The sequence below is a fragment of the Lissotriton helveticus genome, chromosome 1_2, assembly GCF_964261635.1.
Source record: "Lissotriton helveticus chromosome 1_2, aLisHel1.1, whole genome shotgun sequence".
Lineage (NCBI taxonomy): Eukaryota > Metazoa > Chordata > Amphibia > Caudata > Salamandridae > Lissotriton > Lissotriton helveticus.
This window is the reverse complement of record NC_136058.1, coordinates 375,166,490-375,194,212: the sequence shown is the minus strand read 5'-3', so window position 1 is coordinate 375,194,212 and position 27,723 is coordinate 375,166,490. Positions and strand designations below refer to the sequence as shown.

Here is a 27,723-nt window from a genome sequence, read left to right as displayed (position 1 = left end):
GAAGCTGGACACACTTGTGACGACCTGATTTGGACGGTTCTGGAGACCTTGTATGACAAAAACAATAATGCGGAACGAGTCCTTTTTGAGAAGGAGCAAAGGTGGGTGGACCGTCTGGGTACCCACATCTCCGGAATGAACGATAATATTCCATGGAGTCAATTTATTTAAAAACAACGTTGTGCATAACATAGCACAGAACCAACCACATATTCCAAGCATGAATGATAATCCAACTCTACATGCAGATACACCATTGAATAAATGCACTTCCCTGCTTCTTTTTCATATGAACTCGAGATGAGGTTAATAACTAATCAAGATCAACCTCAAACCTATACAGATGGTCAGTGCTCTTTCAAAAAAATGAACTCCTGATTATAAATGTGAAATAGGTGTAACAACGAACATCACAAGTACCACACTTAAAGGAAAGCTCCACCTTTAAACAAAAATAAAAAACGTATTCCTTTGTTTACATTTCAAACCATTACACAATATGTTCAATACCCTACATGTTAAGTTTTACACTTGAAGGCGAGTTCCACCTTGAGAGGATTTACTATAGTCCCCTTTTAGTTTCCTTGATCTACCTAAGAAAAGGCCATGAACAGAGCCCCGCCCGTAACCAGGGGCAGTGTCAGCACAGGACCCAGAACGCGGTCCACGCGGTAAGAATCAGTGGCAAGAAACGCAGTGATACGGGTAAGACTGTTAACCTTGATAACCCCCTAATTTCTCACTGTATCTCCTTAGCAGCGACCACGCTAAGCGACCCTGCCACCCCTGCTGAAGTACAGAAAAGAACCTATTAAGGTACTAGTAACCACCTCCCAGAACGCGCTTATGCATTTCCTTGTGACTTATGCTAGACGCGCTTTATCGCTATCATGCATTTTAAAAACAAGTTTTCGCTTTTCGAAAACAAAACGTTGGTAACATTTTTCCCTCAGAATATACCAATGCTGAAATGAACCCGCTTTGGCACACCTGCCACTAGTAGTTGCGCTTTCATTTTTTAGAAACCAAACCCATTAATGTATTGACTCACTAATGTGCCTATATGTTATTTCTCCAAGAATGCGCTTCATTGACCTTATGCATTCACTGTACGCCCTGTGCAAACTATGTCACCACCTGTTCCCCTGCTACTTTCCTATGCTACAGAAACTTTATGTGACTAAGAATTAGGTGCATAAAAAGATACTAGTAATACTAGCATATGTGTTTTGTTGAAAACATTTGTATGTCTAATCACCGTAACTACAATGCCACATTGCCTTGGATTGTATGTGTTTGTGCTCCTATATTTCAGGTGACAAAAATAAGAAACGCTACATATAGCAAAAGGAAACTACACTAATGGTGTGAGTACCTCATGTATGTGTTTGTGTTTGTCCTATGTCCTGACGAAAGCTCTATAGACCCGGCTGGGCCCAGAGAGCTGAAACATGTTGACGCGCCCATATATACATAGCTATATGGTAATCTAGTTACTCGATTACATATATATCGACCATTTTTAATCGACAGTGGTATCCCCTTTTCTATTAAAATTTTTCTTGGAGATACACTGCTTTTACTACTTTTCACCCTCCCTATCATTTCTGGACACTTCTACCAGAACCAGAGGTAGCCTCGGGTGAGGCAGGCATACAAAAACCCTTTTGACTTCCCTATGAATATGCCATGACACCTGAGGGGGCGGATAAAAGATATACCGCATCGCACCAATCAGGCTGCCTATGAGGGTTGTCAATTTTGGACCAATGGTTCAGTAGATACTAGTGTCCATTCCCCTTTTTTTGATTACCTCCGGATCTCACCAGGGGAACTGAATGGACAGTATATCCTCTTCCCTCATTTTTTGATAGTAGCACTTACCACATGTGCTTATTCTTACAACTGAGCCAATTAATTGCACTAGGTGAGGGTATATACAGCTCTGAGTGGAGCCGAAGCCCCACTCTATGTATTGTGTGAATATAATAGGTGCTGTTCCAGCCAGATCTAAAAACGTCATATCATTCTCAAGCTGTGGCTACAAAGCAGAAGCCCCCAAATGTCGTCACACCCAAAAAAAATACTTAAAACATACACACTACTTCTGTGTAGCAACTTACTTACATTTTAGGGCCATTTTTACAATTCCTCAAAGCATTCCTCTTTATTTCCAACTGAATGTAAGTCTCTGGAGCCAGTTATTCCACCTGAACCTCTATTAGGCCTGGAGGCATCAATTGTGTACACGAGGCACAAGAATAAGTGGACTTTGACAGGGAAATCATTTCTTGAAGGTATGTGCTAGCAATTAGTTGTTACCCGTCTTGTCAGTAGCTGCTGTATTTATTAGCCTGCGCACTACTTGAAGTTCCAGAGAAATGGAGTCGGCCTTTCGAGAAGAAAATGAGATCGCCAGTGACATTGCACAAGACTAAGTTAATTTTTTTAGGCACTGGATGGATACATTTAGGCAATCAGTGAATTAAGTAATTTTCCCAGGATCAAAGGATGCTAAACTGACGGCAGGATTCAAACCGATCCCCAGATCCTCAGTTGGCAGTTCTGGTTACACACACACAAACATGCACACTGGCAGTCACAGTCATGCACACTGCCACTCACAGACACAGTCATGCACTGCACACATGCTTTCACAGTGACGTGATACACAGACATACAGCCATGAACACACACAAACCCATACAATCAGGCACACGAACAAGCACGCTATTAATGAGATTTTACCTTTGGATATTTGACCTCCGCATGATCCTTCATCTGAGATTCTGTCTCCAAAATTAGAACTTCGACGACCCTTTGACTGACACAGCCTAGGCTGTCACCAACAGTCACGGCTCGTGGTACAGTACTCACGTGGGGGGGGGCTGTTGGGGGGAGAGGGGGTGTTGGGGGTCGCGCGGGGAGATTTAAAAAACAAAACACCATTATTACCAAAAATAAACTTACCGGATCCGCGCCGCCACTGCAACTCCTCCTGGGCCGGGGTCCGTCCGAATCCTGTAATGGCGCCTTGGCAAATACTGAGCAGTAATGAGCATGTTGTGTTTAGGGCTTAACATTTTTTGCTACCAGCCCGCACATGCGCACTGGGCTGCTCATTAGAAGAGCAGCATGAAACAACCGTCGCTCTTCTAATGAGGAGCCTAGTGTGCGCATGTTCAGGGATGATGCAAAATGGTTAAGCCCTCAGCAGACCATGCGCACTCTTGCTATGCGCTCCTCTGACCACCTATGTATTATTATGGTGGACGTCAATCAGACACTTGCAGCTGAACTGCTGTAGTGCTGCCCCTCCCCCTTCTTAGCTGACTGCCTCCGGCGGCCTGGGAATGCCAGGATTGCATTGTGGTGAGTCATCATAGAGAGTCAGAGAGTGACAACGTGTGACGGCAACGCTCGGTGGGGCACCGCCAAATCGCCCGAATGGACGCACCGCGCCTGTTCTGCCCGTTCCCACAAATGCAGCAACAACCCCAGGCGGAGGCAGACACTTCTCCGACGTTCAAAGAAACTGAAACAGACTCCCCGTGCTAAATAAACAAAGCGCTGCTATTAGGGAAGCAACGAAAATACAAGGAGCGACGGCAGGTGTACGAAACAGAGGGTGGGTGGTAGTGTGACGACGACGGTGGGATGACAGACGTGCATCAAGCACTTACACACGCATTAAGCAATACAATTAGCAAAACAAAGAGTTCCCCAATTAACAGTTCTGCTGTCTAAGCGTAACGAAACTGTACTTAGTCGGTGCTGCACTGGTAAAAACCGGAAGTGACATTGGCTGCCAAAACCAATTACGGGGCAGCAAAGAAGACCGACACTGCGCTGGACAAAATGGTAAGTAGCAGGCTGGAGCTACCTCATTTACTGAATACTAAGGTCTTGCCAACATCGCATGCGTGCTGCCTAGGCTCGACCTAAAAATGACTATCCAGACATAACATTGCAAACACAGACGCTTTTATTATTGTTTCGACAAGAAAGGTTCCACCACAAATGAAATGAAGTTGTCACTCAGTCTCTGAGGAAAGCATTCTGCAATGTTAATCTTGTGAATGGAAGTATTAATCCCACAATAATAAACACTGTACTGTTTAGTGTTAATAGAATGTGCTTTGCATTATTAGCATTTTGACTTGTTCCTTTTTTCTGTTGCAGGCGTTCCATTATCTCCAATGAACAATCCGTTCTCTCCTCCCACACGACGTTAGGTAATCAGTGCAGCACACATTTCTGGCAGACCTCACATAATAAATGTATTATGCACCAGTGTTTGCATGAACTCACTGCCAGATATTCTGTTTTCTGCACCGGGTGCTCAGTGGCAACATGGGTGCACATGATGTGGCGTTACCCTGAACTGGGTCTTTTTTTGATTTCTATTTTCTCTGAGTTGAGCAAAGGGATCCAGCCAGTTTTATACACTGCGTGATACCTTGGGGCTTTGCTGATGGCACTTTTATCACACTTCGATTTAATGACCATTGGATTGATGTTTTTTTCTGAGGTTTAATTGTCAGATCTCTCCTAGCACAAAACTAACGCTCCATCAAGGTCCCTTCAACATCCCCATGGCTTGATATAAATACATTCTTCTGGGGGTGAATTTCTGTACTTTGAACATTGGGGCTAGGTGCTAACATTTTCCACTGCATGCCATTCTCTAAAGGAAGTTATTGCTATATGAACTGTTGTCTTCTGCGTGGCTTAAACCCACAATTTAGTGAACAAATATTGTTGTACATTGCGTACTATACAGATTCTTCATTATTTATTTACCACCTCTAATACATCCATCATCGTGCAGACACTGAAAACCATTGTTCATTATGTTGATTTCATTGCCCACCATTATAGAGCTTTTGATCAAACCTTGTTCCTTCGTAAATCTGCTCTAGATTAGTAAAATGGTATGATTCAGAATGTAGAGTGGCAAAGAGGCAGCATGTTCCATCTTAGAAAGTACATCAGACATTGAATAATGAGAGCCATACAGGTTAGTTATTATTAACTAAGCTAATCTTTAGAAAAAGTGATCTTGGGTCGGTCAACTTTCTAAAATTGTGAGAGACTTGGTGCATATTTTGGTTATTTTTCTCAGAAGGGTTAAGTGTTGTCCCTACTACCATATTTCTTAATCTGATTAGTTGCCTACTTTTTCTTTTGTGATGAAACATTGTAAAAGGCTCACCAAAGATGAACTTGTTGTCAAACTAGATTCGAAAATCACCATTGGTTTAATTATACATGATAAGGTGGTTTGGGCTTTATACACTTACAAAGGCTATGAAGCCCCAGGGAAATATAATGGTTTCTAAAGATTTATTTTTGTGGAATAGTTAGGGGGTTCTCCTTGTTCTTATTTAAGAAGCGTTCAATTATCTTGTTAGATCTCATTTTTGATTGAATCATAACAAAAGTTGGCTTTACTAGGTACTTAAATGTGATATGTTCAGCTTGTATTTTAACAATACGACTATGGTACTACACTTTAATTTGAAGGGTGATCAGACCAAGGCCCTGATTACAAATGGACAGGTAATCCTGTTTCTGGCTCAAATCATACCGATTTGGTGCTAATTCACCCAGTGTAGGTGTTTGTTCTATGATTTTTAACAAGTAAACCCTCAATCACAGGGGTAATTGTGCACTGTAAGAAATTAGGTTATTAGTTGAGGGGCATAAGTACCACCTCAAGTAATATTTCTTGTCAGGGTGAACTTCCTAAAGTCACTAAATTCACCTGGGCTCAACCCCCATGGCACAGAGCAGACAAGCCTACCTTGGAGACAATGTGTAAAGTATTTATGCGGTACTAATATAGTAATAAAGCTCAAAACAAAACTCTCATAATGATTTAGAAAAATACAGTCACATTTAATAAACAAAATGCCACAAAAAAGACAATTTGAATGAGGGGACCTGGGAATATGAATTTTTGAAGTTTTAATTAAAAAAAGACCACAAAAAAGCACAAAGTGCCAATGATAGTCAACGGTTGCAGTAATACAAGATCTGGGTGCAATTTGACGCTGACCATAATGGATTGCGAATCGGACGCATTAACCAAGTTCATCCAAGTCAAGGATTTACCTTTTAAGTCCTAAGAGTACAGTTCTAAAGCCCATCGCATGCACTTAAAGACTTGCAGGTAAGAGGTCTAGTCTTCTAGGCTCTTCTTGAGTCTCAGACAGTGGGTTCAGTTCTTTTCTGATCTTCCACAGGTCAAAGGGTTTTCTGAAGTGGGTGCCTGGAGATGTCACAATAATGCCTGGCACAAGATTGCGGGTGTGAATGACGCCTGGGGGATACCGTACCCATTAGTTACAGGTTTGGGCATTTTCAAGATGACTGAAGTCTTCGGCCACTCTAAAGGCTCTAATGTCTGGGGCGGGGGGGATGCGGAGAGTGTGCGATAGTAATAAACCTAGTGTCCTTCCACATGTAAAACTAAAATCCAGTTTGGAGCAGGTGCTGTACCCACAACAAACACAGTCACATGTCTTGAAGGATAACAGCAGGATCCTTCAGCAGCTAGACAGTGGATACATAAGAATTGTCTTGGCGTTATGTTCTATCCCATTCAAGTGCGCCCAAATTGTTATATGTGAACACATCAAGCAAAAATTGACTCTTGGCGGGGATTTTACACTGTAGTGCCAAAATAGGCCTGGTAGGACAAAGCTAAGGATATCAGCAACCAGACGAGAGGATACACAAGAATTGTTTTGCCATCATGTCTTGGCCCTTTAAAGTGCAGTCCAAATATTATATGTAATCTCAGCAGACCTGCGAAACACTGTAATGTCAAATCGAGTCTCACTGTAATTGGGGCCTGACTGCCTGCGGGGACAAAAGAAGGGCCCTGCCCAAATTTCAGCTAACATTTGCCTGGGACAGGGGCGACCTCTTTAAAGTGCACACCAAGTGTCAAATGAACACCCCAGCAGACCTTTCAAGCAGGAAGTGACATTCAGGGAATGTGTGGTGCATCGGCCAGGGTGGCTAACACCGGAACATGGGGCTCACGGTTCGATCACTGGTGCCGGCGGCAGGTTAGCCCAGCACCTTGTGACTCTGGGCAATAGCTCGCTTAATCTTCCCGATGGCCCCCAGCTCCGGGACATTTATTTATTCATTTATTCAAGCAAGGCTTGAGACTTCGATGTTAGAGGGTCCTGCGTTTTCTGTCAGGTTTAAATGGATCACCTCTGTCCAATCAGGTCAGCCTATTGTTTTCTTTTAGGAGCAGTTTCACAGCTCATTCACACCAATTTAAATGTTAATTGCGGACTGCCCGAATTACAAAAACAAAATGCAGATTTAGCCTGCAGGGATTTCAGGCAGGGCACGTCAACTTTTTAAAGTCATCTTTCCAAAATATTTATTACTAATTCGACTTCACCAGTGAATTGGGCTTGTAATAAACATTTCAAGAATTCTGGATCTGCTTCCTAAAAGGATAGAACACGTATTAAACTTGATACTGTATCCCAGTGCATTCTTATAAAACAGACGACCGTGTTACAGTGAAAATAACTGTTAGGCTGTTTTCAATGTAAAGACATTTTAACATAAGTTATGAACTTGGGCCTTTTCACAGGGTCATCCCTGAACTTTTTGCCTTCCTCTTGCATTTTGTCTGACCTGTTGTTGTTGGTTTTATGACTCTGGGCACTTTACCACTGCAGATAAGTGCTAAAGTGCATATGCTCTCCCTATTGTAAATTGATGTATGGATTAGTGACTATGATTGGCTGGTTTGGTTTACTTGTCAAACCCTAGTCAGACCCTAGTAGAGTGCACTGCATGTGCCCAGGGCTTGTAAATCAAATGCTGCTGGTGGGCTTGCAGTGTTACAGCAAACAAATGATGGACGGAATGCTGACAATGCAAACATTCCCCTCCAGTCAAAAGATCTGGGTTAAATCCATCATTCTTTTGTCCACTACGCCACCCCAGTACGCACCCAGCTATATGCAAATCAGTCTTGACCCTGTGCCCCATGGGAGCAGTCCAGACCGAACTGCCAGGCCACTTGCAGCACTGATGGTGCCCCCCACAGAAGCAGCCCGTAAAGTGTGTCTCAGGTCTGCCATTGCAGAGCCTGTGTGCAGTCTGGTACTGCCATGTTGACTTAGCAAGTGCACCCACTTGCCAGTCCCCAAACCTTCCCTTTTCTTCATATTAGTCACCCCTATCGTAGGCCCAATGGCAGGGTGCATTGTAGGTAAAAGGTAGGACATGCCCTGATGTGTGTGGCATGTCCTGATAGTGAATTACAGCCATTGTCGCTTTTCACTATTGCTAGGCTACCTGTTCCCCATAGGCCAGAATGGGCAGTTTGATTATATCATTTTATAATCCTAACTGACTCAGGGAACAAAGTAGAAATTCGAGTTTAGTATGCCTGAACTCAGAATGTTAAAATACATATTTTAGTGAAGTTGGTTTTAACATTGTGTTTGAAAATAAATTTTTTAGAAAGTAGGTATTTTCTTGCCTAACTGTCCAAGCCTGCCTCTACTAGGTTCTGTATTTCTTGTCTGGAGTTTGAGTGACAGGGGCTGAGGGATTCCAGGAGACAGGGTGAGTCAGCACAGGGCTGAATAGAGCTATATGCATGTAGATGGGTGGGAGGAGTTGCACCTGGATCTGAATAGCGCTGTGCCTGCCTTCCACAATGCTGTTTCCACCTCCAGTGGTGCGTCTGATGTCCCTGGCCAACATTGGCAAAGGAAAGCAGGAGTCTTGTCAACAAAGTGCTCCAGGACTGCACAGAACTGGTTTGGACTGGGTACAGGACACTCTGCCTTCAGAGGATTTGTTAGTATAAATATGGGGACCCAGACCCCGACCCCAGAACTTTAGATTACTTTTGGGAAACAAGAAGAACCTTTGCTGAGGAGAGGAACCAGAGAGAAACTGAAGGAGGAGACTATCCCTAAGCTGAGTGCTGTTTGGGGGATTGGCCTGCAGTGGTTGCCTGACTGCCAAAGAAAGGAGAAATTAACTTTGTTCTACTTTCATCAACTTGTAAAGGATCTCCAAGGGGTTGAAGATTGAGCTTGCCTCCTGCTGAAGTCTCAGGGATAACAGACTCACCAACCAACTCCCCTGCATTACCTTGCTGGGAATTTGAAGTGCCTACTGTTGTGCTGGGCCTTCTGAGAGACTACTTGTCGCAGGGAGCTGGAAGCACGAGTCACGGAGAAGAAGCGTGACGCCGCCTCAGATGCTGTTGTCGCATCACTGAAGAAGTGTGTTGCCGCTGTCTCATCGCATCACTTAAGCGCCTCGCATCACCGGAGCAGTGTCGCAGCAGACGCCGTCGCACCACCGGAGAAGCCTGTCTCTCCCTACTTACAACACCCACAAGTGAAATACAGAGCAGGTGCTTTAAAGCCACTCCGTGTTTCACAGTGAAGGCAGCATGCTACCTGCATCTTGAAGAGGGGAGAGATCGACTTGTGGGCAGATGGAGTAAGTGACTGCACTTGCAGGGGGATGTCTGGTGGGGTCTAGGGGGACCCCCTTTCTTCCCTCTAGAGGGCTGTCTTTAGGAGGGGCACTGAGCGTGCACCAACTTTTTGTGGCACAGTCATTGCGCCTCCTGAGGACCTATTTATCTCTGCGTCTACGCCGTATTACCGACCGAAGTCAAAGTGATTCCCTCATTTGCATTGGGCCATGCCCCCATGCACAGGAGGGAACACCATTTCGCTATAGCATTTGCGCTACATGTATGCCCGTGCTATCAGTATTACAGAAGGGGCAACACAATCATCTGCAGACCCCTTCTGTAGTATCAAAGAGCTCTGGAAGTGCGCAAAGCTGGCTTACACGCCTGGTGTCCCCAAAGGGCACAATGTTTAATACTTCACCAGCTCCTTAGACCTTTTGTAGTGGACTCTCTTCTGCCTGTTTTTTAGCTAGCGAGAGACCTTTGCTACTCTGCCGGGCTCAGGACTCACTTATGCTCTAAACCTAATGTTCTTTATCTTTGCAGGAGGACCTTCATCCTAGGCACCCAAACCCATCCCGCCAACAGTAGCAAATTCCGATTTGACTGCTGTTTTAAGACCATCAGACATACTCTTTACTACCTCCCTCTCCTGCCGGCCCCGGTTACTCTAGTTTGATCTGGGGATTGTTGCAGACCTAAGTGGAAGTGTCATGATTTTGTTAGCGTGAAACGGATGGAAGCCCAAAGTCTTGGTGTAGAAAAACTATGGCTATAAGGAATAAAAATAAGCACTGGCAAAGTAAAACAAAAATCTTGCATTGTGCTATGCAACATCGGCAGAAAGCAAAATGCTCTTACCGAAGATGTGCAACGTCAGCCAAGAAAGAGAAATTAAACATAAGCATGATGATGAATGCACACTCATATCACCACATATCCACGTACATACTGGGGGATGCAGATTACATTTTTCTTTTTTTATTTACCAACCTAAATTGCATACTCATTTAGCTCCGCAAATTAAAAAAATATTGAATTTGGGCAAAAGCACTTTTTAAACAAATAATTTTTTTTTTAACTTACCATGATGGCTGGAGGAGCAGAAGAGTAGTGTGTGGGGGTGGGGGGGGGGGGGGGTGGAGACAAAGCAACGGAGGAGCAAGTTGAGTAAGAGAACAACAGAAGTGCACGAAAGCCCTGGAATACAGTGTCTTAGCAGCAAATGGGAGCTGCTGTATGTTGGGAAACTAGGCAGTATCTGTAAAGCCTGCACAAATAACATAACTACATTTGTCCTTCACTGGGAACCAAACACCCAATTGTAGCGCCTGACTCTCAGAGGGGAGCGTTGCAGAGCAGTCTGAGGCTTACTAAAGGAAGGTGGTGTGGGCTAGTAATCGCCATTACAGGTGCGCAAAAATAACACTCAATAATTGATTGTCCAGTCTGTACATTTATTAAACACACACACTACTCAATACTATGCACAAATTTACAAATATACATAAGCTGTTGGAATTACTTTCTTACATTGCATAACATCTCCAACCCTCCCACAGGGGGTATGGTCTAGTCCCACCACTCTCATGTATGCACATCATCTTGCCCCCTAATACAGTTAGTTGAACATAACCTGGGGCGAGGGCCCTGCGCATTGGCACCATCCCAGTGGCGACCCATCCCATTACTTCAACAAGCATTTAAAATAGGCACACCTGCCTTGGTGACATAACCCTAACTGAGCATCTCCTACTGACCAAGAAGTATACACCTCTACATCTGAGGGGCTAACAGACTGGGTTGTTCTTCACCTACGCACAGCAGCAAGAATACACGTTTAAGGATCACTTTAGAATTACAGTACTCATCACATTTGTTGGTCATTAGAATGCATTGCAATTACAGCCCCTAAAGGCATCACAGATGAATCACAGGATTAAGCATATACAGCCAGACATCCTATCATGAATGTCTGGCAGCATAACCCCACTTTCCTTATGACATCATCTTACACAGGTACTTAACATTACACATGTGACCTTCACTCACTCTGAAAGAAATAACATTAGTAAATGTACTACAGGTGCAATTACACCTCTTCACCTCCAGGGGATGCCCTTCTCCAGACATCCCCAACTCAGCCCTTCACTCTTTGAGGCAGTCCCTAAGGCACCCCTAGCTGTAGAACAAAAGTTCCAGCCACGGGGATGCTGATAATGCCTGCCTGAGCCCTTGAGGGGTTATTCTTTAGAGTCCCCATGAAACTTAGAGAGTGACTTCTTCTCGTTGTGCTGGGGAAGACTGCGTTGCTCCAGCAGCTCCCCCTGCACATGGGCACTCACTGGGCGGTGACCTCATCCTCCTGGGGCCACCACATACAGAGGAAACAATGCTTTCACTTGCAGGCCGGTCTGGGCCTGCAAGTCATTATGGGGCGCTTCTCCTCCAGCCCCGTGAATATTAGATGAGCGGCTCGCCCGCTGTGCCGGGGAGAGCTGTGCTGGTAGTCTTCTGCCTCGTTGGGGGGCCCGGTCCCACCCAGACCCCCAGGTGAGTGAAGGCGGCTCAGGGAGCCCACGCCCGGGTGCTCTGCTGGGGTTCGGGGTCCCGGTCCCACCCAGGACCCCCACCTGCTTCTTTGGTTTGAGGGCAACCCGGGGAGTCCACCCCCGGCTGCCCCTGCCAGCTCCCCGCCCGGCCAGCACCCTCACGTGCAGCTGCGGGAGCCGGCACTGCAGATCTGGTATGCCTGCTCCGGCGGGCAGACACGGAGGCCAGCGTGGGTCCATCTGGCCTCGGGAGTGCAGTGGCACTCCCCCCTCCCTCTTGCAGCCACGGGAGAGTGCCGTCACACTCCCCCGTCCTCTCCCTTCATGTCGGGGCCCGGGGATGGGGTCTCGGGCCCCCAGGGGCCGTACTTCCCGCTCCCCAACTAATTCTTCCTTGCTTCAGGGCCTGGAGATGGGGTCCCGGGCCCCTGTAACACTTCACGGGGAGCGTGACGGCCCTCCCTGTCTTGGCTTCTCCCGTCGGGGGGTTTGCGCGACGGCACGCCCCCTCCTCTCTGCCGTCATCATCGGGGCCCGGAGTTGGGATCCCGGGCCCCTCCTCCGCCTTCAGGGGGATCGCAACGGTGCTCCCCCTCCTCCCGTGGTTTCATGGTGCCAGAGTTGGATCCTGGCACCCACCCCGCCTTTAGCATCACTTGACGGGGAGCGCAACGGCTCTCCCCGGCTTTGTTTCGGGGCCCGGAATTGGGATCCCGGGCCCCCAAAAGGCCACTTTCACAGAGGCATGACGGTGCTCCCCGTCTTTACTTCATGTAGGGGCAGCCCCCGGGACCTGACCCACCCCGGGGGCATATCTTGGACCGGCGGCAGAGCCCCTGCGATTCGTCGTCGGTCATGGCAGAGGTCAAAGGTCGCCTACTTTCTGGGGGCATATCTCAGCTCCCAGGGGTCCAATCTTGGCCTCTTTTGCTCCTGGTGGCGCTCCCCAGCCACTGGGAGCACTCTCCTTGGCCCTCCTTGTCTCCCAGAGGGTGGCATCAGCAGCGAGCTGTCTTCACTGGCTCCCTGCGCCAGCCTTTCGCCTAGCTCTCCTCCTGGGCCGCTCTTCTCCTTGCGCAGAGGCCCAGGCTTCTGCGCACTGGTCCTGGGCTCTTCTCCTGGTGCTGTTCAGGGTCCTAGGAAAGTCAGGGGGTTCCTCCTTCCAACTGCCCATTGCACCAGGCTCCAGCACCCTCTGCCTCAGCAGACCACACCCCAGAGAGAGCTCCTATTCCTGTGCAAGTTCTTTTAAGGATTTGGGGAGGGGGCTGGCAGGAACTTGTTGTTTGCCCTATCACACAGTAACACATAATTTCTATGCCCCTGCTCCCTCCTTCCTGCCCAGGCCTCTGGGTTTGTTCAAAATGGCGTCATCCAGGGTCTCCTGCCACATAGTCTCTGAGAGCCCCTTACCCCCTTGCTGCCTTCCTTCCAGAGCGGCACCAGGTGTCAGCTACTGATGGATGAACCTGTAGCTCCACCCATCTTCTCTTCTTGGAGTGGAGACCCTCGCCATGCTTGTTGTGCTGGGCTGGGCCTCAGAGGCCACGGCTTGGAGAGGAAGGTCATTAAATGAGCCTGGCAGGGTTAGCCCCCAGCCAGGCCCTGGTTATGAGTTGACTCAGAGAAATATTTCTGGTTGACCCAAAAGTAGTACATATATGACTTTGGACTTTGCAGAATACTTCTTCTAACACAAATTGCAGTGGACTTTAGTGCGTCTGGAATTTGTAGGCCTTAGGATAGTGCCACTAGCCCGTGGGCTCCACATCCCCATAGGATAATAATGAAGTGAAAACAGTGAAACACACTGACTTTCCCTGGCATGTTTCTTCCCAGTGTATAAAGCCTATTCCATGTCACCACCCAATTCTGCATAAGTCCTGCCACACCATTCACTTTGTAGCTTCTCCTTGGCGCTGCACTCCCATGCGCAACCCTCTACACGTGTGCATAAGCATGTACACGTGTCTGCATGTAACCAGCCCTGTGCCCCTTACTCCAACTGCTGCGCAGCGGCCTAGTCAAGCTAGGGGGACACCAGTAAAATCGACATGCAGTCTCTTTCATCATGAGTTCACTGTGGGCGAGTCCCAACTCATGAGGCTCTCCCACAGTAAAAGCTCAACAAATAGGTGCTCAAAAAGTGAAAAATATGGGTGGACCAGAGTGTCAGAATCACCTTCTAACACTGTTCCCTCCAAAAAAGTCAATAACAACATTTGTTTTAAGGACAGCCAGGGTTGAGGGTGGAATGAGGGAGGTCAAGGTGTGAAAACAATGGAGGGTAGGTACTTGAGTGGGTATGTAGCACACGAGAGAGAGCAGGAAAGCACATGCACGTTCATTGAATTCTTAATGAAAAGGAAAACTTATGTTCGAGGCATATAAGCTGCAGATAGTACACTTTTGCATAGATCGCCATCTGGTGTTGGGCCCGGATGCTTGCACCTTGTTGTTCTCTTGGAAGAAGTCTTTTGTAGTCACAAGATAGGTGACTCCTCCCTTGGACGATAGTGCACATGGGCATCGACTCCATCTTCAGATTGTTTTTTCCGCCATTAGGTTCGGATGTAACTTCTGCGCACCGGTTCGGTACCATATTCTCCAAACCTTTTTGACGCGCAAACTTTCATAAAACTCGACGGTATTGTTTTCAATTGCGTAACCTTCGACGCGCTCTTCAAATATTTCATTCCGGCGTCGACGCGGGCCGTTAGGCCTATCGACACGTTCGGGCCTACGGCTCGAGGAAAGGACTCCGTTTAAAAAATGCCTCCAGTGTGGAGCTAAATTTCTACACAGCGACCACCACAAGGTCTGTAATCTGTGTCTCTCCCCCGAGCATAACGAAAACAAGTGCCAGGCCTGCGCCTCCTTTCGATCTAAAAAGACCATCCGTGATTGCCGAGCCTGACGACACATCATGGTGCAACAGGCAACTCCGGTATCAGAGGACAACTTGGATAAAGGCCCCAATGTCCCGGAAGAGGATTCTGAGGATCTGGAAATCGTGTCCGAAGCAGAGGACTCCAATTCAGATCATCCCATCACACCAGGTCAACAAGTGCGTACAAGTGCCCCTACCCCAATCCCACCTCCAAAAAAGAAGGCCTTGGTCAAGACTTCGCCTGCTGGTCCCAGTCGCGACCAAAAACAAGCTTCAGAAGCCCCGCCTCCGGGCTCGGCTCCGAAGATAAAGGGCAAGCCTTCCGGTAGCTCGGCACCGAGCAAGCCGCACATCAGTGTCCCACAGGCGCGGGGCTTGGCTTGGAAGCCGATGGAGTTGGCTGCGTGAGCGCCGAGCTCCGCCTCCATCCCCGCATAGGCCTGTATTTACTCAGCTCCCCAGATTGCCCGTGATCACTGAGGGGTGACAGGGGGGTGCGGACCTGCCTCGGCTCACGTATGACGACAATCGACCTGTGAGCTGCGAGTTATGGGCATAATTCGTCCCCGGCCGCGGGCAGTGGTGGAACCTAAAATGGCGGCGGCCTCGCTAGAGGACGATTAACTCTGCTGCAAGGCTGTAAGGAGCTGTCTACCGGAGGAACGCAGCAGGGCTCGGCGCTTTGGCACACGGAAGGACTGGCAAGAAGACTGCCCGCTGCGGAGCCCAAGAAAATCGAGGCCTGTAAGTCCCGACGTCCCGAGCGCAGGCTGTGAGGGCGGATCGCTAACGGAAGTAGGCGAGCGGGGAGAGCGTGGAACCTGTGATCTCGACCTTCGGGGACGGTGCTATTAACAGCGGGACGAGCGACGAAGGGAGGCGGCTGGGTGCAGCACGGCCGGACAGTGGTGACTTTGGCCCTGCTGGGCTCTAGGTGATGAGGCCAGGCCAGTGTTGTGGAGAGCGCTGAGATCCTGGACCAGAGGGCCGGGAAAAGCGGGCGCAGGCCACAGGCAGGGTCGAGTGAGTGCAGAAGTTGTGGAGACCGCGGCCCTGGTGCCAGGAGGAGGCCCCATTGACGCGGCTCAGAGAACGACTGGGAGCAGCTGCCGAGAGCTGTGTGGCGGACGGGAGGCGACCTCAATCCTGCCGCGGTGAGTGAGGGGTGGCCTGACCTGTGGCCCTGGGCCGCGGAGGAGGTTGTGGGGCTGTGGTGACGGCCGCGGCCTGCGAGCTGAGCTGGCAGCTGGTGGAGTCCCCGGCAATGCGGAGCAGCTGCCCTGAACTGTAGTTTGGAGGAGGAGACCCCCCCTGCGTTGGAGGGAATCGTGCCTAGCCCCTGCGACCATCCACTTTCTTGGGGTTGAAGAGAAGGGCAGGAGCCAAGACCAGCCCAGGAGTATTGAGGGCCAAGGTGGGAGACCAGAGCAGTTTTGGGCGGACAGGTTAAGCTGAGGCTTCAGGCCTCTGAGAAGAAAGGAGGGCAGACACAGTAGTCTCACCAGCAGTAGTGGCACGGGACAAGGGGAGCAGTACATGACAGGGCACGCATGGAGGAGTACTCAAAGAGGAGCATCGAGGACAATAGTGAAGTAGAGTATTGATGCCCTGCGGTGCTGGATCTTATAGCTCTCTTGTTAGGACATCTGTGGAGGTGAGGGGAGCTCCTCCTGGGGAGCAGGATCTGTGAGGACTTGGGCCATTGATACAATATCCGGGATTCGGGGCAACGTGGCGAGCACATTCGTGCCTGATCACGCTTCAGTGGCCAGATCATGGGGAAACCAAGGGGAAAGCCCGGTCGGGAAGCCAGCCACCGGATGGAGAGTCGAGGTCTCAAGCTGAACTGGAGGAAACGAGCGCTTCTCAAGATCCTGGAATGCAACAACAATTTAATAAGATACTCGCGGCGATCGCGGACTCGCGCACGGCCCTACAACAGGACATTGCACAGGTGGCGATGGGGCTGGGACTCCTGCGAGCTGACCACTCTAGGCTGGTTGACTGGGTGAAACAAGTGGAGGATACATTGCAGGAGGTGGCGCCGGCCCATAAGGTGTTGGATAACAAATTAGCGGACGCACTGGATCGTATAAAGGCATTTGAAAAAAAGGGCAGAGGACGCCGAAAGCCGTAATAAGAGGAGTAACATCCGAGTAGTGGGTCTGCCGTAAAAAGTGGAAGGGACGGACATGGTGAGGTATCTGGAAGAATGGCTGCACACGGTGGTGGCGGTGGAGGGGCTATCACCCTTCTACACGCTGGAACAGGCGCACAGAGTACCGGCTAAACCTCCGCTTCCCGGGCGTCCCCCCTGCCTGGTGGTAGCTAAGTTGCTGCATTACAGGGACAGGGATCTCTTGCTCCAGAAAGCGAGGACAGATGGGCTTTATCAAGTTGACAACATTAAAGTGACGATATTCCCGGATTATACGTGGGAAATCCAACGCTGCCGTGCTTCCTTCCTGACAATTAAAAAAGAACTGAGATTGGAAGGTGTTCAGAACGCATTGTTATTTCCGGCGAAGTTTAAAATAATGTTGGATGGTAACACGCAGTTTAATGACACTCTAGAGGATGCATGGGCATGGCTGGAGAATTACAGAGCTGGAAGAGATCACACGGAGCGGCACTTCAGGGAGTCCTGTGGGGGCCTCCCTCAGTGACAATCACAACGCCTCCGATGCAAGGCACAAACTGAGCTGGAAAGACCGGAGGCGCTGGATTCGGTGATGGCATTGTCGGGGGAACCGGTGCCGCAGTCACCAGAGAGTACAGACTCTGAAAAGGACAAGGCCCAGTCGGATGCAGAGGCGTTTGAGGCGGAGAGTATTAAACTACCACAGGTCACCCCGGAGATGGCAGATGGACTCTTGGATGAGTGAAGGTTCACTTTACAGCACAGGGTGGGGGAAGGTGAGGGCCGAGGATGGAGACTTGCTTGTAACTACTGTGTTATGTGAGAATAGTTGTTGAGAGAAGGGCCGGAGGAAGCTTCCAAAAATTTTAGCTGGGGTGGGTCAGCACCTCTATGAGAAATACCCAGAAGTTCTATAGTAAGGTGCGGAGGGCCTGGGGGTTAGCTGTGATTGTTTGAGGGGTGGGGGCGGGGGTAGTATTAGTACGCAAGAGGTCACCCGTTGGCTCAGAGTCCCCCCCCCACAGCCATAAAGCATGCCTACAGTGACTACTGATAGGCTTAGGCGTGGGTTACGAGTTGGAATGGTTTGGATGGGGACTAGCAGTTTTGTTCTAGGTCCTGTTCTTGGGGGGGGGGGGGGGTAGTTGGGGTTTGGGGAAGGGGTGGGGTGTGATGTTCACCGGTGTGTTCAGCTCTCCAAGGGGAGGAGGACCGATTGTGGTATGACAATGGGAGCACTACCTGATTTGCGTTGCATCACATGGAATGTACGGGGACTCCACACGATGTCAAGGCGGCACAAGATTCATGCATATTTAGTTAGGAGAGGTATACATGTAGCGTTGCTTCAGGAAACACACCTTACTAAGGCGGAGGGACTGACATTACAGCGTAGGTGGAGAGGGCAGGTTTTCAGCACCTCATATTCAGCATTTGCGAGGGGGGCACTGGTCTGGATCAGGGCGGGGGTTCCCTTTCAGGTGATAAGGCAAACAATAGACTCTGAGGGTAGATTTGTGGCAGCTGAAGGGCGCTTATATGGCAGAGAAGTAGCGTTTTGCAGCATCTATGCACCAAATGTGGACCAGGTACGCTTCCTGGATCGGTTATCCGGAGTGTTGGCACATTATTTGGCAGGTCCGATAGTGCTGGGGGGAGACTTTAATTCAATAGCAGATCCCTCACGAGATAGGTCACACCCTCCCTTGATGTATTCCCCGGTCCACAAATTATCAAAGTACAGGTTGGACTGGCAGACCAGGTGGAACTTGGTGGATGTGTGGAGGGTGCACCATCCGCAGGACAGAGACTATTTATATTTTTCAGCACTTCACGAACTTCATGTTCGGCTGGACGTGGTATTATGCTCAAAGACGGTAGTGTCCACTATAACCAATTCAGAGTAACTTACTAGGACACTATCTGACCACAACCCATTGTTGGTTACCATGCACTGGACGAGAGAGAGGTCTGACATACCAACTTGGAGATTGCGCCCTGAAACATTAGAAGACCCAGTATTCCGGAGAGAAGTGGGGGAAGGGATTATGCACTACTTTGCTGAAAATGTGGGCACAGCTTCTAAAAGAGCAGTGGAGTGGGACGCCTTTAAGGTGGTGATAAGGGGAATTTGTATTAGCAAATATGCTGGAGTGCGGAGAGTACTGTTTCAGGATGTAGATAGAGCAGAACTTGAATTGAGGTTGGCAGAACAAGCGAGACCTGAGAGGGCGGAAGTGGCAGAAGCTAAAGAGGCAGTGGCCACGGACATGGAAAGACTGCGCTGTTTTGACTATACGAGTTACGTTGAAAAGTCCCAGGCGGAAGGGGACAAGGCGAGCACCTTATTGGCTTGGCTAGCTAACCCGACTCCGCGGGATTCACTGATACTGGCATTGGCGACAGGGGATGGGGGCGCAGTGTACATGCAGAGCGAGATAATGACCCGGTTTCAGGAGTACTATGAGACATTGTATGAGAGTAAGTTGGAAGCAGGAGAGGAGGATATTGATTCCTTTTTGGGGAATCTGCAGCTCCCACAGCTGGAGGAGGAACAGGCGAAGCACCTAGGTAGGGATATAACAGTTGAGGAGATTCGAAGTGCAGTCAAGAAAATGGCACGTAATAAGACACCAGGAGTAGATGGATTACCAAGAGTTCTATTTGCAATACATAGACCTGCTAGCGCCAAAACTACTGGAGGTCTATGGGGAAGCCCGAGAACTAAGCCAATTGCCGTTGTCAATCCGAGAGGCACTTATTGTCCCACTGCTGAAGCCAGGACGGGAAGGTATGGATACGGCTGCATGTCGTCCGTTATCAATGCTGTCCACTGATTATAAGATTCTCAGTAGAATCCTGGCTTTGCGCTTGTTGCAACATATTACCAGCTTGATACATGAGTACCAAGCCGGGTTTATCCCAACTAGAAACACCACCACGAACATACGGAGGTTGGTGAGGGTTATGGGGGAAGCCCGCGTTGGCTCACCAATGGCAACGATATTGTCAGTAGATATAGAAAAGGCTTTTGATAGCTTGAAATGGCCATTTCTTTACAAAACAATGAGGTGTTTTGGATTGGGAGACGCCTTCGTGGGTTGGACAACAGTGTTATATACATCGGCAGTGGCAAGAGTGAAAGTGGGGACGATGATATCACCCCGGTACGCAGTGGCTCTCGGGACTCGGCAGGGCTGTTGGCTGTCCCCGCTGCTGTTTGCCTTGGCAATAGAACCTCTTGCAGCGCGCGCCCGGCTAGGACAATGGTATGAGGGTCTGACGTTCAGAGGGGAGCAAAAGTATATTTCGCTATATGCGGGTGATTTGTTGGTGTTCCTGGCGGACGCGGGGAGTGCGCTGACGGGGGTGACGAGGTTACTTGTGGATATTGACCGCATTTCTGGATTAAATGTGAATTGGTCTAAGACTTGCTTATTTCCAGTACTACCAGGGGGAACTGCACCTGAGATGCTGCGGGCCATGCGATGGGAACCGTCTTGCTTGGCCTATCTTGGTGTATGTGTCTATCACGAAGCCGATGCTATTCTGGATGGAAACATAGGGAGGAGCGTACAAGCGCTGAAGGGAAGTATGACGTTCTGGAGTACTCTGCCATTGTCCGTGATGGGGAGGATAGCCCTGTTGAAAATGGTAGCACTCCCTAGGCTGTTGTACTTGTTCAGAACGTTACCGGTGTGGGTACCGTGGTCGTTATTCAAGTAATTGAAGTCAATATTGGTGGGGTTCCTCTGGGGATCGGGAAGACGCAGAGTAGCGATAAAGACACTGATGAGGCCGAAGGCAGAGGGCGGGCTGGCTGTCCCAAACCTGGAACTCTACTACCTAGCGGCACAGCTCCAGCTCCTCACACAAGCGGTGGCAAAGGAGTTTAGGGGACCGGAGGACTTGAGGGGCAGGGGCATACCGAGGCATATCCTATCCTTCATTATTCTACAGCAGAGGTTGGATCTCAGGGATCTCTCCCTGGAGGAAAAAACACTACGGCTGTGCTGGAATCGGAGTCCGCGGTGTGCAGGTGACTCACACCCGTATGCCCCTGAAATTCTGCTGGGAATGGCTACAGCATTGCCCCATGGTGGAGACTGGTCATCCTTGCAAGACTGGGAACAGGCGGGGATCCAAGTGCTTGGGGATTTATATGATTCTGGCACATTGCTCCCCTATCAGGCGTTGCAGGAGCAATATGACCTCCCTAGGGGTGGATTCTTGGTGCATTCTGCCCTGGTGCCGGCGCTGCAAAAACATTGGAAAGGGGGATTGGCAGAGCCTGCAACAACGATGGCGTGTCAGTACGTGGTAATGGCGGCTGGCACATTTAAGGCTGTTACGTGCCTGTATGCTAGAATGCTGAACGAGGGATTGACTCCGCTGGATACACTAAAACTAAAATGGGAAGAGGGAATTGGGAAACCTATCCCAGAAACTGTATGGGGACAAATCTTGCGCAGGGCATGGAAAAGCACCAGAAACATACGTTTTCAGCTAGTAAATTTTTTCATAATACATAGGGCATATTTGACGCCTGGTAAGATTATGAGATACTTTAACGTTGATAATGCGGTGTGTCCCAGGTGTGCTGGAGTAGGGGTGGAATTGGAACAAATGTTGTGGGAGTGCCCGAGGTTGGGGAATTACTGGAGCGAAGTGGGAGATCTCCTGAACTTAGTTACGGAGCGCAACTTAGAATTTGATATGGCTACGTGCATATTACATTGGTTTCCACACACACCCAATACAAAAGTGACGAGCAAATTTGTAGATATGGGTCTGGTGCTGGCGAAAAGAGAAATAACAAGGCACCGGAAGTCCAGCGAGGGTCCCAGCAGTAAGAGATGGAGGGCAGAGTTGTTCAAGTGGGCTAGTGCAGAGGACGCAATTCGGCTTAGGCAGGCGCGACTCATGAACAATGAGAAAGCATTAGATACAGCGAGGGCATGGGGAGAACTAGTCCAATCCCTAGCGTATCAGCAGACACGAGAAGCCCAAGAACGAAATGTTCAAGCGCAGGAAGGACACTGAAATGCCCAAAGTGGGAATCCTGAGCATAGGCCACACACTCCATGCAAAACGCATCCGCAGACATATAGAACACACTGGTGACAGGGGGTAGAGAGGAGGAAGAAGGGGGGAGGGGGAGTGGTAAGTTGGGAAAGGGGAGATGGGGGAGGGGTAAAGTAAAGAGTTAACGCATTTGATGATTGGGACTGTTTGCTGAGATATTACATAGGAGTATATGATAACTGAGAGCAAACTGTTTGGACTTAATCGCTGCAAGACCCGGACTATGGCGGATTACTTGGTTTCCTATGAAGATCTTTTGTTGTTATGGAGTGGCTGGCTGGATTTTGAAGGATTGATTATAAGATGTATGACTGTTGTGCAAGATAACAATAAAATGTGTTTTAAAAATAAATCAGTGTCCCAGAGGCGCCATCGGCACCGAAGCAGGGAGCACAACCTACTCCCAAAAAGACCCCGGCACCGACCACCCCTGTGCTGAAGGAAAAGACATCGGAACCGAAACGCAAACATTCGGAACCGAAAAAGATTTCCGACTCCACATCCAAGCCGAACGACCTAAAACCACCCTCTAACGCTCCGGAGCAGAAATCCAAACCTCGCTCTGTCCTGAAAAAATCGGCACCGAAAGCATCTACCAAACAGGAAGAACTTTTTCGACCGGATCCTATTGATCCAAAACAAAAAACACTTCACATAGACCCTAAAACAGGACATGTGTCTACTGTTCCACACAAGAAGAGAAAATTGGACACCACAAGCATTCCTGCAGTACCTGTTAAGAAGGATTGTGCTACTTCACCTTTACAACCCTCTTCTCCTGTTCTTCCTCCTAAAACTGTCTGTCTTCCACATTCTCCTATACTTACACCAAACTCACCACCACCACAGGGTGATGATGATTTAGGGGGTGGGGAACACAACACTGACCCTTTGACTGGCCCTGATATTGATACAGACGCACCACAAGACGACTGGGAAGATTATGATGACCCAGTAGGTCCTCCAGACCTCCCTAATCCTCTAACATACCCAAAAAAGCCATCTCCTCCAGATGACAATATTGGTTTTAATCAGCTTGTAAATAGGGCGGCTCAGTACCATGGTGTCCCAATGCATTCGGACCCCACAGAGGAGGACTTTCTACTAGACACTTTTGAACAGTCACTAAAGACTGTACAAATCCTACCAATGTTAAAAGGTGTTATCAAACATGCCCCTGACATATTCAAGGACCCTGTTGGAACTAGAATCCTTAATCCAAGAATTGACAGAAAATATAAACCTGCTCTTAGATTCCCTAGTGGTAACTAACGCAGGAAAACGTGCCAACTCTCAAACCTCCGGTGATGCACCACCTACGGGCAAAGAGTCCAAATTATTAGATTCTTCTGGCAAAGGAGTTGCTGCCCAAGCAGCTAATAACTGGCGGATAGCAAACACACAAGCATTACTTGCCAGGTATGATAGGTGTAGGAAGGTGGCTACCTGACTATGGTTACCCCAGATTTTTTGCCTGTGTTTAGCTGGTTTTTTGACTTAGTTGACCTGGTTCCCTGCTCATCAGGGCCCCAGGCCATCTGCTCTCTCTGTAAAATGGATTCCATGTGCTATAGGCACATACCAATTGGAAATGGACTCCTTGTCAGCCCCTGTAGAATGCACTATAGGTGCACAGGGCACAGGAGCCACTAAGGCCTACCAGGGGCTGCAGCATATCTTTTGCCACCCCTGGCTGGTTCTTAAATTGACACAACTGGCTGATCACTCAGCTGGGGTAAGGTGGTGTACACACCCCTTGCTTAGATATAGTATACCTATGTCTAAACCTATATCTGGACACATGTAAACCTGTGAGCCACTCCTATAGACAGGCCTCACCAATCCTGGAGGCTGGGTGCATGGTTTTTATGTGAGATGGAGCTCTAGCATGAGCTGAGCCTGTCTGCAGCCGTCGGGAACAAATCCCTAAGCTGTTTCAGGATAATGCCATACCATATACTATTAAGTGCCTTATAATCCTCGCGGTTATTTAGCAACTCTGGTTTGGCTTTATCAAAACATGTCGTGTAAGGTGTCATACGCTTTGGAATACCATCCCCTCGCCAGTTCTGGCGACGGGGATGGCATTCCACCCCTCTAGAGGGGTAAGACATGTTACTTCACTTTAATGCGGTTGATTTCTCCAAAGGCCTTAAGATCCACAAAATGGATGCCTCTGCCACAGACAAATGTCTGGACCCCTGGAGCTGACCGAAACCCAGTCAAGGGGGTCCTGGACAAAGGGTTTCCTGTCACAGGAGGGTGTCACCGCCCTCCAGACAGGAGATAGTGTATTGTAGCAGGGAGGTTTGAAAGAAACCAGACACTGCCTGGGGCGCACAAGGCTGCCCCTTGCATAATCCGGCCAAACCGGTTCTGGGGCACTCCAGCCCTCGTGCCAGGGCGGCCTGGATCAAAGGAAGGGGGTGTATCCACCCACTTCCTGGGTCCCACCCATAGGAGGGGACCTAGCAGGTAATCACGCCCACCAGATTCGAATAAGAGTGGGAGCAGTGCCAATGCACATCAGATTTCCTGGAAGAAACATTTGAAACGATATTCTGGACCCTTCGCCCTCCATCTCAACGTGGAAGCCCGAAGAATCTCCCTTGTGGTCAAGGAGTGACCACCCTGCAGCAGCAGGCACCATCCAGCCCTCGACGTCTACTTAGTTGCAGTTCCCGCCGGAACTCGAGCGACTGAGATCGACGAGATCAAGCCTGCCCAGCTTCTAACAGCCCGATCCACAGTCCCTGCAAAGCTGAGACCCGTGGAGGCGACCGGAAGCGTGGGGCACGCCATCTTGAAGTGACCACGAGACGCTGACCGTGCAGCCCACGAGTGACCCTCGAAGCTGTACACCGGGGTTTGAGAAGCCCCCACCCTGAGCTACTCCTGAGCCGAAGTTCAGCCCTCCACACTCGACGAGTGCTGCGTGGGGCCCTTTGGCACGATTTGGCTCAACGCGTTGGCCCGGTCACTTGCCAGCTGGCTTGTGGTCCCTGTGCCGACGAACTACAAAAGAAGACTCGTGATTCTGGTTGCTCCAGATCCACACCAGCTCCCCTGAAAGGGAGCCCCGACTCTGACCTTCCTGGTCCGAGTAAGACGCCATCTTCCAATCCCGCGTGGATTGCTCTTACCAAGGCTTGTTTGCTCCAAACCGGAAGCCGACTGCACCGACGGTGAGAGCCTGCGTGGGACAGATCGTGACCTGCTCCTGGACGTCGCAGATGCCCCAGAGCCCACGTGACAGCGAAGAGAAGCGCCTCGACGACCACCTGATTGCGCCCGACATTGCCTGGTTCCGTCCTGGTTCCACCCTGGTCACTGCTGAGTGACCCAGACTCTGTCCCCTCTGCTTTCAGGTACTCTACAACTTGAGTCCACCCTTGGACTCCACCGGACACTTCGTCTTCACCCTGCCTGCAGCCCTTTCAGCTTCAAGCACCAAGAGCCTGCGTGTCAAAACCCGACGCCACTTCGACCCTGTGCACCCACTTCCTGTGGGTGAGGTAACTTTGCTCCGCCGGTGTTCCCACACTGGTGCACGCCTCTAGGGTCTGTGTGTTAAGTTTTGTTCCTCTAGGTTCAGCGGAAGTGTCCTTAAACTTTAACTATTTGACTTTTACGCACCATTGGTTAACATTGGTGCATGCGTGCGCTTTCCGCACATCTCCCGAATCCCGAGGGCCATTCCCGACTTCAGCATTGCTTGTCCTGACTGCTCCCAGCGATTCCCTAGGCCCTAGGCCTAACCACTGTTCGAGTGGCCTCTCTTATACCACTTGTTTAGTATATGGTTTGAGTGGCCCCCTGCCCTCATCCATAATTGTGCAACTTTGTATGTTTAAACAGTGCTTTTGATTTAACGCTTGTGCCCCTTTTTCATAAAGAGTACTGGGGATTGTTTTTAGTAATAAACACATATATTTTTATAATATATACTTGTGTGGTGTCCTTTCATTTGGTATTACAGGATTGTATGTGGTGAAACAGCTCGCTTAACACGACCTCTTAAGTTAAGCCTTTAGGCTGCTTAGTCCATGCTACCACTAGGATAGCTTGTCTAATAAGGTTGACTTACAACCAGACACCATAAGGGGATTGTTTGGTCAGGTAGTAGGTGGTTCCAGAATTGGAAACATCCCCTACCAGGCCAACTTCTCACATTGGTGAGCAGCGGTGCGGATTTGAGCTTGCTGTTGTTTTACCATTGCAATCTTTATATCAAATTGAAAGATCACATCAAGTACCTCTAGGTACATATAAAATCAAAAGCTTAGCATATTAAGTTCTACTGAACTTAGTAGTTGTAGGTTGAAGGGAGTAGCACACCCCTGACTACAACTCACTAGCAAGGTCCAGTAGGAAAACACTTAGTGTAGGTAAGTGCACCACTTACACCTCACTAGTAACCATGTCCGACACAGGAAAGGCCTCAGGGTCTAGTCCTGTGACAGTTGACCCTACCCAGGCAACTTCTGGATATGACAAACTAACCCGCAGAGACTTGATTGTCTTGTGCAAAGCAAGAGGGTTAAAAAGGGGCAGAAGCCCCACCTGCCTAATCCTGATAGAACTCCTAGAACAGGATGACTTAGAGAGGGCAAAAGCAGCTTCCCTAGATACAGGAACTGGAGGGAACCCCCCTGCAGTTGATCCCCCTGAAGAGGAGGATGATGATGACTTGGATGAGGACTCAGAGGTTGAGGACTTAGAAGTACAGGATCAGGGTAGCCAGGTTCCAGTTGGTAGGCTTAGCCAGGCCAACTTGGACCTACTGGGGAATGGAGAGGGCCAGCACCTCCCCAGAACCCAACATGTGATTCTCCCAGGCAACAGAAGAGTGAGATCTCCCTCAGGGGACTCTCATCTTTCTAGTGCCTCCAGAGAATCAGAGAGAGGCATGAGTGCTTCTCAGAAAGCTGAGCATAGGGCTAGAATGAGGGCTGTCAGACTCCAGATAGAGAGAGAGGAGGTAGCCCTGAGTCAAGCTAAGCTTACCTTAGCTCAAGCTAAACTTGCCTTGGCAAGAGAGCAGAAATTGTGTGGCTTAGATGCCACTGGTGGCAGCAATATTCCTAAAGAGAAACCCAGGTCCTATGATAGTAGAAACCTGACAAAGATTGTGCCCCCCTACAAGGAAGGGGATGACATCCACAAGTGGATGACTGTTCTTGAGAGAGCCTGCATGGTACAGCAGGTTCCTGAGGAACAGTGGGCAGCAATCTTATGGTACTCCTTTTCAGAGAAAGGGAGAGATAAGCTCCTTACTGTCAGACATGAGGATGCAAACAATTACAAAGTCCTGAAGAGTGTCCTAATAGATGGGTTTGGCTTAACCACTGAACAGTACAGGTTGAAGTTCAGAGATACCCAGAAGACACAGACTCAGGACTGGACTGATTTTGTAGATTGTGCTACTAAGGCTCTGGAGGGTTGGCTACATGGCAGCAAAGTACATGACTTTACAGGATTGTATAATTTGATTATGAGGGAGCAGATCCTAAGTAATTGTCAGAACCAGCTCTTACACCAGCACCTGGTAGACTCTGATCTGACCTCT

The 27,723-nt window shown here is 49.1% G+C and overlaps 1 protein-coding gene across 5 annotated transcripts in view; it reads left to right on the top strand.

The window, feature by feature from the left end:
• LOC144805992 (uncharacterized) overlaps positions 1 to 27,723 on the top strand; it is a 308,819-nt gene that overhangs the window by 112,740 nt on the left and 168,356 nt on the right. For 4 of the 5 annotated variants that reach the window (XR_013605657.1, XM_078672472.1, XM_078672460.1 and 1 more), the window contains exon 3: positions 4,183 to 4,235. The gene's annotated coding sequence lies outside the window, so the exon portion shown is untranslated. Of the gene's footprint in view, positions 1 to 1,315; positions 1,368 to 4,182; positions 4,236 to 27,723 lie in introns of all 5 variants that reach the window. The other variant, XM_078672467.1, reaches the window with a different exon arrangement.